Source organism: Rhododendron vialii, chromosome 6a, assembly GCF_030253575.1.
Source record: "Rhododendron vialii isolate Sample 1 chromosome 6a, ASM3025357v1".
Classification (NCBI taxonomy): domain Eukaryota; kingdom Viridiplantae; phylum Streptophyta; class Magnoliopsida; order Ericales; family Ericaceae; genus Rhododendron; species Rhododendron vialii.
Window position 1 is genome coordinate 17,201,778 of NC_080562.1, and position 8,480 is coordinate 17,210,257.

The window sequence follows — 8,480 nt, forward strand, 5'->3', positions numbered from 1 at the left end:
AGCATTTTGCACCTAACAAAGAGGTGTAAATAGACTATACTAATCTTGTTTAGTTTTTTTAATAGCTTTTGTTTTTATACAAGCTTATTTGTGCGTGTGTATTATTTTGCTAATCCAGTTCTGAATTTTGCAGGATGAGAATTGGATAATTGCGAGGATTTGCCTAGGTCACAGTTGATCTCTGCAAGCTCACTTTCTCCTGATCTTGAGGAGATACAGTCATTGCTATATTTGGATTGGAATAGTGGTGGATGATCTGGATCTGCATATCCTTTTGAGCCTCTAGGCAATGGTGGAACAGGTACTTCTACATCTGCACATCCGTTTCTGCGGTGAACTCCGACTCGTGGTGGACTAAGTACTTGTGGATCGTGAATTTAAGAATATATGATTGTCTGTAAGGTGAAACTACAAATACTTAGAAACGGAAAGTTACAAGAGTATATGTTTGAAATAATGCTTCATGTGTCAAAACAGAGCCTCCCATGCAATCTTTTTTCTTAGAAACGGAAAGTTACAAGAACCTTATTGTTGTTTGCACTGTGCTGTGTTACATTGGTATTCCAATGGCCTTTATAAGCATCATCTTACAATACACAGTAATAGCCATAGTTTCATTGCCAAAACTTATTAAATTTTGCAGTATGTACTCGCATCACTACCATGCATTTGATCATTCCAGACTTTCATCAGTTCATAACCCTCGTTCACCTGTCATATTCATTGGGTCAGTGTAACATGATCATGAACCAAGACTGCCCAATGGCTTTGCTTGTATAGTGGGGAGATAATGTGCCTAAAACTTCTTCTTTTCATGATCATGAACATGATCTTGATTTTAGCCACGAATTTAGATGGAAAGTGTTTTTTAAAAAAGCAAAAAGGCCTAATGCTCCTTTGGAAAGACCTCAAAAAAAAAATCGCACAGTTGGAGAAGTTGTTGGCTGCGCTATTGCAAGGTTTCCATTATGCATTGATTCTTCTTATTCTTTAGTACTTTTCTTCTTATTCATGGTTTTCTCACATAAAACATAGACTCATTTTCCTTTGTTTTTCTTCTTGATTTCAAAGTTTGGAAGGAGTTATAGTTGAAGATTTAGACAATGGCAGCCAATTGGTACACAACAATGGACAAAGATGGTCTCTTCAGGTAATCAATTTAAATTAATGTCACTCCTAGTATCAGTTTCATGATTATTGTGCTTATGTGTATGTGTTGTGCATTGTGTTGCTTTAAAATTGTTTTTGTAGTTAATAGTTTTTATATTACTATTGTGTTAGTTTGAATATTTCTATACTTATAGGTATGTGTTCGGCTTTGGGAGCAAAACCACACCACAGCGGTACAATACCTTACGAGTACATCCATACGGTACCAAACCAAACCAAACCAAAATGGTGCAATACCGTACGAGTACATCGATACGGTACCAAACTACACTAAAATGGTGCAATACCATACGAGTACTTCGTTACGGTACCAAACCACACCAAAAGGGTACAATACCGTACGAGTACTTCTTTACGGTACCAAACCTCACAAAAACGGTGCAAAACCGTACGAGTACATCCATACGGTACCAAACAACACCAAAACGGTGCAATACCGTACGAGTACATCCATATGGTACCAAACCACACCAAAACGGTGCAATACCGTACGAGTACATACGTACGGTACCAAACCACACCAAAACGGTGCAATACCGTACGAGTACTTCGTTATGGTACCAAACCACACCAAAACTGTACAATACCGTACGAGTACTTCGTTACGGTACCAAACCACTCCAAAACAGTGCAAATCCGTACGAGTACATACATACGGTACGAAACCAAACCAAAACGGTGCAATACCGTACGAGTACATCCATACGGTACCAAACTACACTAAAACGGTGCAATACCGTACGAGTACTTCGTTACGGTACCAAACCACACCAAAAGGGTACAATACCGTACGAGTACTTCTTTACGGTACCAAACCTCACAAAAACGGTGCAAAACCGTACGAGTAAATCCATACGGTACCAAACCACACCAAAACGGTGCAAAACCGTACGAGTACATCCATTCGGTACCAAACTACACTAAAACGGTGCAATACCGTACGAGTACTTCGTTACGGTACCAAACCACACCAAAAGGGTACAATACCGTACGAGTACTTCTTTACAGTACCAAACCTCACAAAAACGGTGCAAAACCGTACGAGTACATCCATACGGTACCAAACCACACCAAAACGGAGCAATACCGTACGAGTACATCCATACGGTACCAAACCACACCAAAACGGTGCAAAACCGTACGAGTACATCCATTCGGTACCAAACCACATCAAAATGGTGCAATACCGTACGAGTACATCCATACGGTACCAAACCACACCAAAACAGAGCAATACCGTACGAGGACTTCGTTACGGTACCAAACCACACCAAAAGGGTACAATACCCTAGGAGTACTTCGTTACGGTACCAAACCACACCACAGCGGTACAATACCTTACGAGTACATCCATACGGTACCAAACCAAACCAAACCAAAATGGTGCAATACCGTACGAGTACATCGATACGGTACCAAACTACACTAAAATGGTGCAATACCGTACGAGTACTTCGTTACGGTACCAAACCACACCAAAAGGGTACAATACCGTACGAGCACTTCTTTACGGTACCAAACCTCACAAAAACGGTGCAAAACCGTACGAGTACATCCATACGGTACCAAACAACACCAAAACGGTGCAATACCGTACGAGTACATCCATATGGTACCAAACCACACCAAAACGGTGCAATACCGTACGAGTACATACGTACGGTACCAAACCACACCAAAACGGTGCAATACCGTACGAGTACTTCGTTACGGTACCAAACCACACCAAAACTGTACAATACCGTACGAGTACTTCGTTACGGTACCAAACCACTCCAAAACAGTGCAAATCCGTACGAGTACATACATACGGTACGAAACCAAACCAAAACGGTGCAATACCGTACGAGTACATCCATACGGTACCAAACTACACTAAAACGGTGCAATACCGTACGAGTACTTCGTTACGGTACCAAACCACACCAAAAGGGTACAATACCGTACGAGTACTTCTTTACGGTACCAAACCTCACAAAAACGGTGCAAAACCGTACGAGTACATCCATACGGTACCAAACCACACCAAAACGGAGCAATACCGTACGAGTACATCCATACGGTACCAAACCACACCAAAACGGTGCAAAACCGTACGAGTACATCCATTCGGTACCAAACCACATCAAAATGGTGCAATACCGTACGAGTACATCCATACGGTACCAAACCACACCAAAACAGAGCAATACCGTACGAGGACTTCGTTACGGTACCAAACCACACCAAAAGGGTACAATACCGTAGGAGTACTTCGTTACGGTACCAAACCACACCACAGCGGTACAATACCTTACGAGTACATCCATACGGTACCAAACCAAACCAAACCAAAATGGTGCAATACCGTACGAGTACATCGATACAGTACCAAACTACACTAAAATGGTGCAATACCGTACGAGTACTTCGTTACGGTACCAAACCACACCAAAAGGGTACAATACCGTACGAGTACTTCTTTACGGTACCAAACCTCACAAAAACGGTGCAAAACCGTACGAGTACATCCATACGGTACCAAACAACACCAAAACGGTGCAATACCGTACGAGTACATCCATATGGTACCAAACCACACCAAAACGGTGCAATACCGTACGAGTACATACGTACGGTACCAAACCACACCAAAACGGTGCAATACCGTACGAGTACTTCGTTACGGTACCAAACCACACCAAAACTGTACAATACCGTACGAGTACTTCGTTACGGTACCAAACCACTCCAAAACAGTGCAAATCCGTACGAGTACATACATACGGTACGAAACCAAACCAAAACGGTGCAATACCGTACGAGTACATCCATACGGTACCAAACTACACTAAAACGGTGCAATACCGTACGAGTACTTCGTTACGGTACCAAACCACACAAAAAGGGTACAATACCGTACGAGTACTTCTTTACGGTACCAAACCTCACAAAAACGGTGCAAAACCGTACGAGTACATCCATACGGTACCAAACCACACCAAAACGGAGCAATACCGTACGAGTACATCCATACGGTACCAAACCACACCAAAACGGTGCAAAACCGTACGAGTACATCCATTCGGTACCAAACCACATCAAAATGGTGCAATACCGTACGAGTACATCCATACGGTACCAAACCACACCAAAACAGAGCAATACCGTACGAGGACTTCGTTACGGTACCAAACCACACCAAAAGGGTACAATACCGTAGGAGTACTTCGTTACGGTACCAAACCACACCACAGCGGTACAATACCTTACGAGTACATCCATACGGTACCAAACCAAACCAAACCAAAATGGTGCAATACCGTACGAGTACATCGATACAGTACCAAACTACACTAAAATGGTGCAATACCGTACGAGTACTTCGTTACGGTACCAAACCACACCAAAAGGGTACAATACCGTACGAGTACTTCTTTACGGTACCAAACCTCACAAAAACGGTGCAAAACCGTACGAGTACATCCATACGGTACCAAACAACACCAAAACGGTGCAATACCGTACGAGTACATCCATATGGTACCAAACCACACCAAAACGGTGCAATACCGTACGAGTACATACGTACGGTACCAAACCACACCAAAACGGTGCAATACCGTACGAGTACTTCGTTACGGTACCAAACCACACCAAAACTGTACAATACCGTACGAGTACTTCGTTACGGTACCAAACCACTCCAAAACAGTGCAAATCCGTACGAGTACATACATACGGTACGAAACCAAACCAAAACGGTGCAATACCGTACGAGTACATCCATACGGTACCAAACTACACTAAAACGGTGCAATACCGTACGAGTACTTCGTTACGGTACCAAACCACACCAAAAGGGTACAATACCGTACGAGTACTTCTTTACGGTACCAAACCTCACAAAAACGGTGCAAAACCGTACGAGTACATCCATACGGTACCAAACCACACCAAAACGGAGCAATACCGTACGAGTACATCCATACGGTACCAAACCACACCAAAACGGTGCAAAACCGTACGAGTACATCCATTCGGTACCAAACCACATCAAACTGGTGCAATACCGTACGAGTACATCCATACGGTACCAAACCACACCAAAACAGAGCAATACCGTACGAGGACTTCGTTACGGTACCAAACCACACCAAAAGGGTACAATACCCTAGGAGTACTTCGTTACGGTACCAAACCACACCACAGCGGTACAATACCTTACGAGTACATCCATACGGTACCAAACCAAACCAAACCAAAATGGTGCAATACCGTACGAGTACATCGATACGGTACCAAACTACACTAAAATGGTGCAATACCGTACGAGTACTTCGTTACGGTACCAAACCACACCAAAAGGGTACAATACCGTACGAGTACTTCTTTACGGTACCAAACCTCACAAAAACGGTGCAAAACCGTACGAGTACATCCATACGGTACCAAACAACACCAAAACGGTGCAATACCGTACGAGTACATCCATACGGTACCAAACCACACCAAAACGGTGCAATACCGTACGAGTACATACGTACGGCACCAAACCACACCAAAACGGTGCAATACCGTACGAGTACTTCGTTACGGTACCAAACCACACCAAAACTGTACAATACCGTACGAGTACTTCGTTACGGTACCAAACCACTCCAAAACAGTGCAAATCCGTACGAGTACATACATACGGTACGAAACCAAACCAAAACGGTGGAATACCGTACGAGTACATCCATACGGTACCAAACGACACTAAAACGGTGCAATACCGTACGAGTACTTCGTTACGGTACCAAACCACACCAAAAGGGTACAATACCGTACGAGTACTTCTTTACGGTACCAAACCTCACAAAAACGGTGCAAAACCGTACGAGTACATCCATACGGTACCAAACAACACCAAAACGGTGCAATACCGTACGAGTACATCCATACGGTACCAAACCACACCAAAACGGTGCAATACCGTACGAGTACATACGTACGGTACCAAACCACACCAAAACGGTGCAATACCGTACGAGTACTTCGTTACGGTACCAAACCACACCAAAACTGTACAATACCGTACGAGTACTTCGTTACGGTACCAAACCACTCCAAAACAGTGCAAATCCGTACGAGTACATACATACGGTACGAAACCAAACCAAAACGGTGCAATACCGTACGAGTACATCCATACGGTACCAAACTACACTAAAACGGTGCAATACCGTACGAGTACTTCGTTACGGTACCAAACCACACCAAAAGGGTACAATACCGTACGAGTACTTCTTTACGGTACAAAACCTCACAAAAACGGTGCAAAACCGTACGAGTACATCCATACGGTACCAAACCACACCAAAACGGAGCAATACCGTACGAGTACATCCATACGGTACCAAACCACACCAAAACGGTGCAAAACCGTACGAGTACATCCATTCGGTACCAAACCACATCAAAATGGTTCAATACCGTACGAGTACATCCATACGGTACCAAACCACACCAAAACAGAGCAATACCGTACGAGGACTTCGTTACGGTACCAAACCACACCAAAAGGGTACAATACCGTAGGAGTACTTCGTTACGGTACCAAACCACACCACAGCGGTACAATACCTTACGAGTACATCCATACGGTACCAAACCAAACCAAACCAAAATGGTGCAATACCGTACGAGTACATCGATACGGTACCAAACTACACTAAAATGGTGCAATACCGTAGGAGTACTTCGTTACGGTACCAAACCACACCAAAAGGGTACAATACCGTACGAGTACTTCGTTACGGTACCAAACCACACCAAAACGGTGCAAAACCGTACGAGTACATCCATACGGTACCAAACAACACCAAAACGGTGCAATACCGTACTAGTAAATCCATACGGTACCAAACCACACCAAAACGGTCCAATACCGTACGAGTACATCCATACGGTACCAAACCACACCAAAACGGAGCAATACCGTACGAGTACATCCATACTGTACCAAACTACACTAAAACGGTCATATACCGTACGAGTACTTCGTTTCGGTACCAAACCACACGAAAATGGTTTAATACCGTACGAGTACTTCGTTACGGTACCAAACCACACCAAAACGGTGCAAATCCGTACGAGTACATCCATACGGTACCAAACCAAACCAAAACGGTGCAATACCATACAAGTACATCCATACGGTACCAAACTACACTAAAACGGTGCAATACCATACGAGTACTTCGTTACGGTACCAAACCACACCAAAACGGTACAATACCGTACGAGTACTTCGTTACGGCACCAAACCAAAACGAAACGGTGCAATATTATACGAGTACATCCATACGGTACCAAACCACACCAAATTGGTGCAATACCGTACGAGTACTTCGTTACGGTACCAAACCACACCAAAAGGATACAATACCGTACGAGTACATCGTTACGGTACCAAACCACACCAAAATGGTACAATACCGTACGAGTACATCCATACAGTACCAAACCACACCAAAACGGTGCAAAACCGTACGAGTACATCCATACGGTACCAAGCAACACCAAAACGGTGCAATACCGTACGAGTACATCCATACGGTACCAAACCATACCAAAACGGTCCAATACCGTACGAGTACATCCATACGGTACCAAACCACACCAAAACGGAGCAATACCGTACGAGTACATCCATACTGTACCAAACTACACTAAAACGGTCCAATACCGTACGAGTACTTCGTTTCGGTACCAAACCACACGAAAATGGTTTAATACCGTACGAGTACTTCGTTACGGTACCAAACCACACCAAAACGGTGCAAAACCATACGAGTACATCCATACGGTACCAAACCAAACCAAAACGGTGGAATACCGTACGAGTACATCCATACGGTACCAAACTACACTAAAACGGTGCAATACCGTACGAGTACTTCGTTACGGTACCAAACCACACCCAAACGTTACAATACCGTACGAGTACTTCGTTACGGCACCAAACCAAAACAAAACGGTGCAATACTATACGAGTACATCCATACGGTACCAAACCACACCAAATTGGTGCAATACCGTACGAGTACTTCGTTACGGTACCAAACCACACCAAAAGGATACAATACCGTATGAGTACATCGTTACGGTACCAAACCACACCAAAATGGTACAATCCCGTACGAGTACATCCATACGGTACCAAACCACACCAAAACGGTGCAATACCGTACAAGTACATCCATACGGTACAAAACCATAAAAAAAGGGTGCAATACCGTACGAGTCCTTCGTTACGGTACAAACCAGACCAAAACGGTACAATA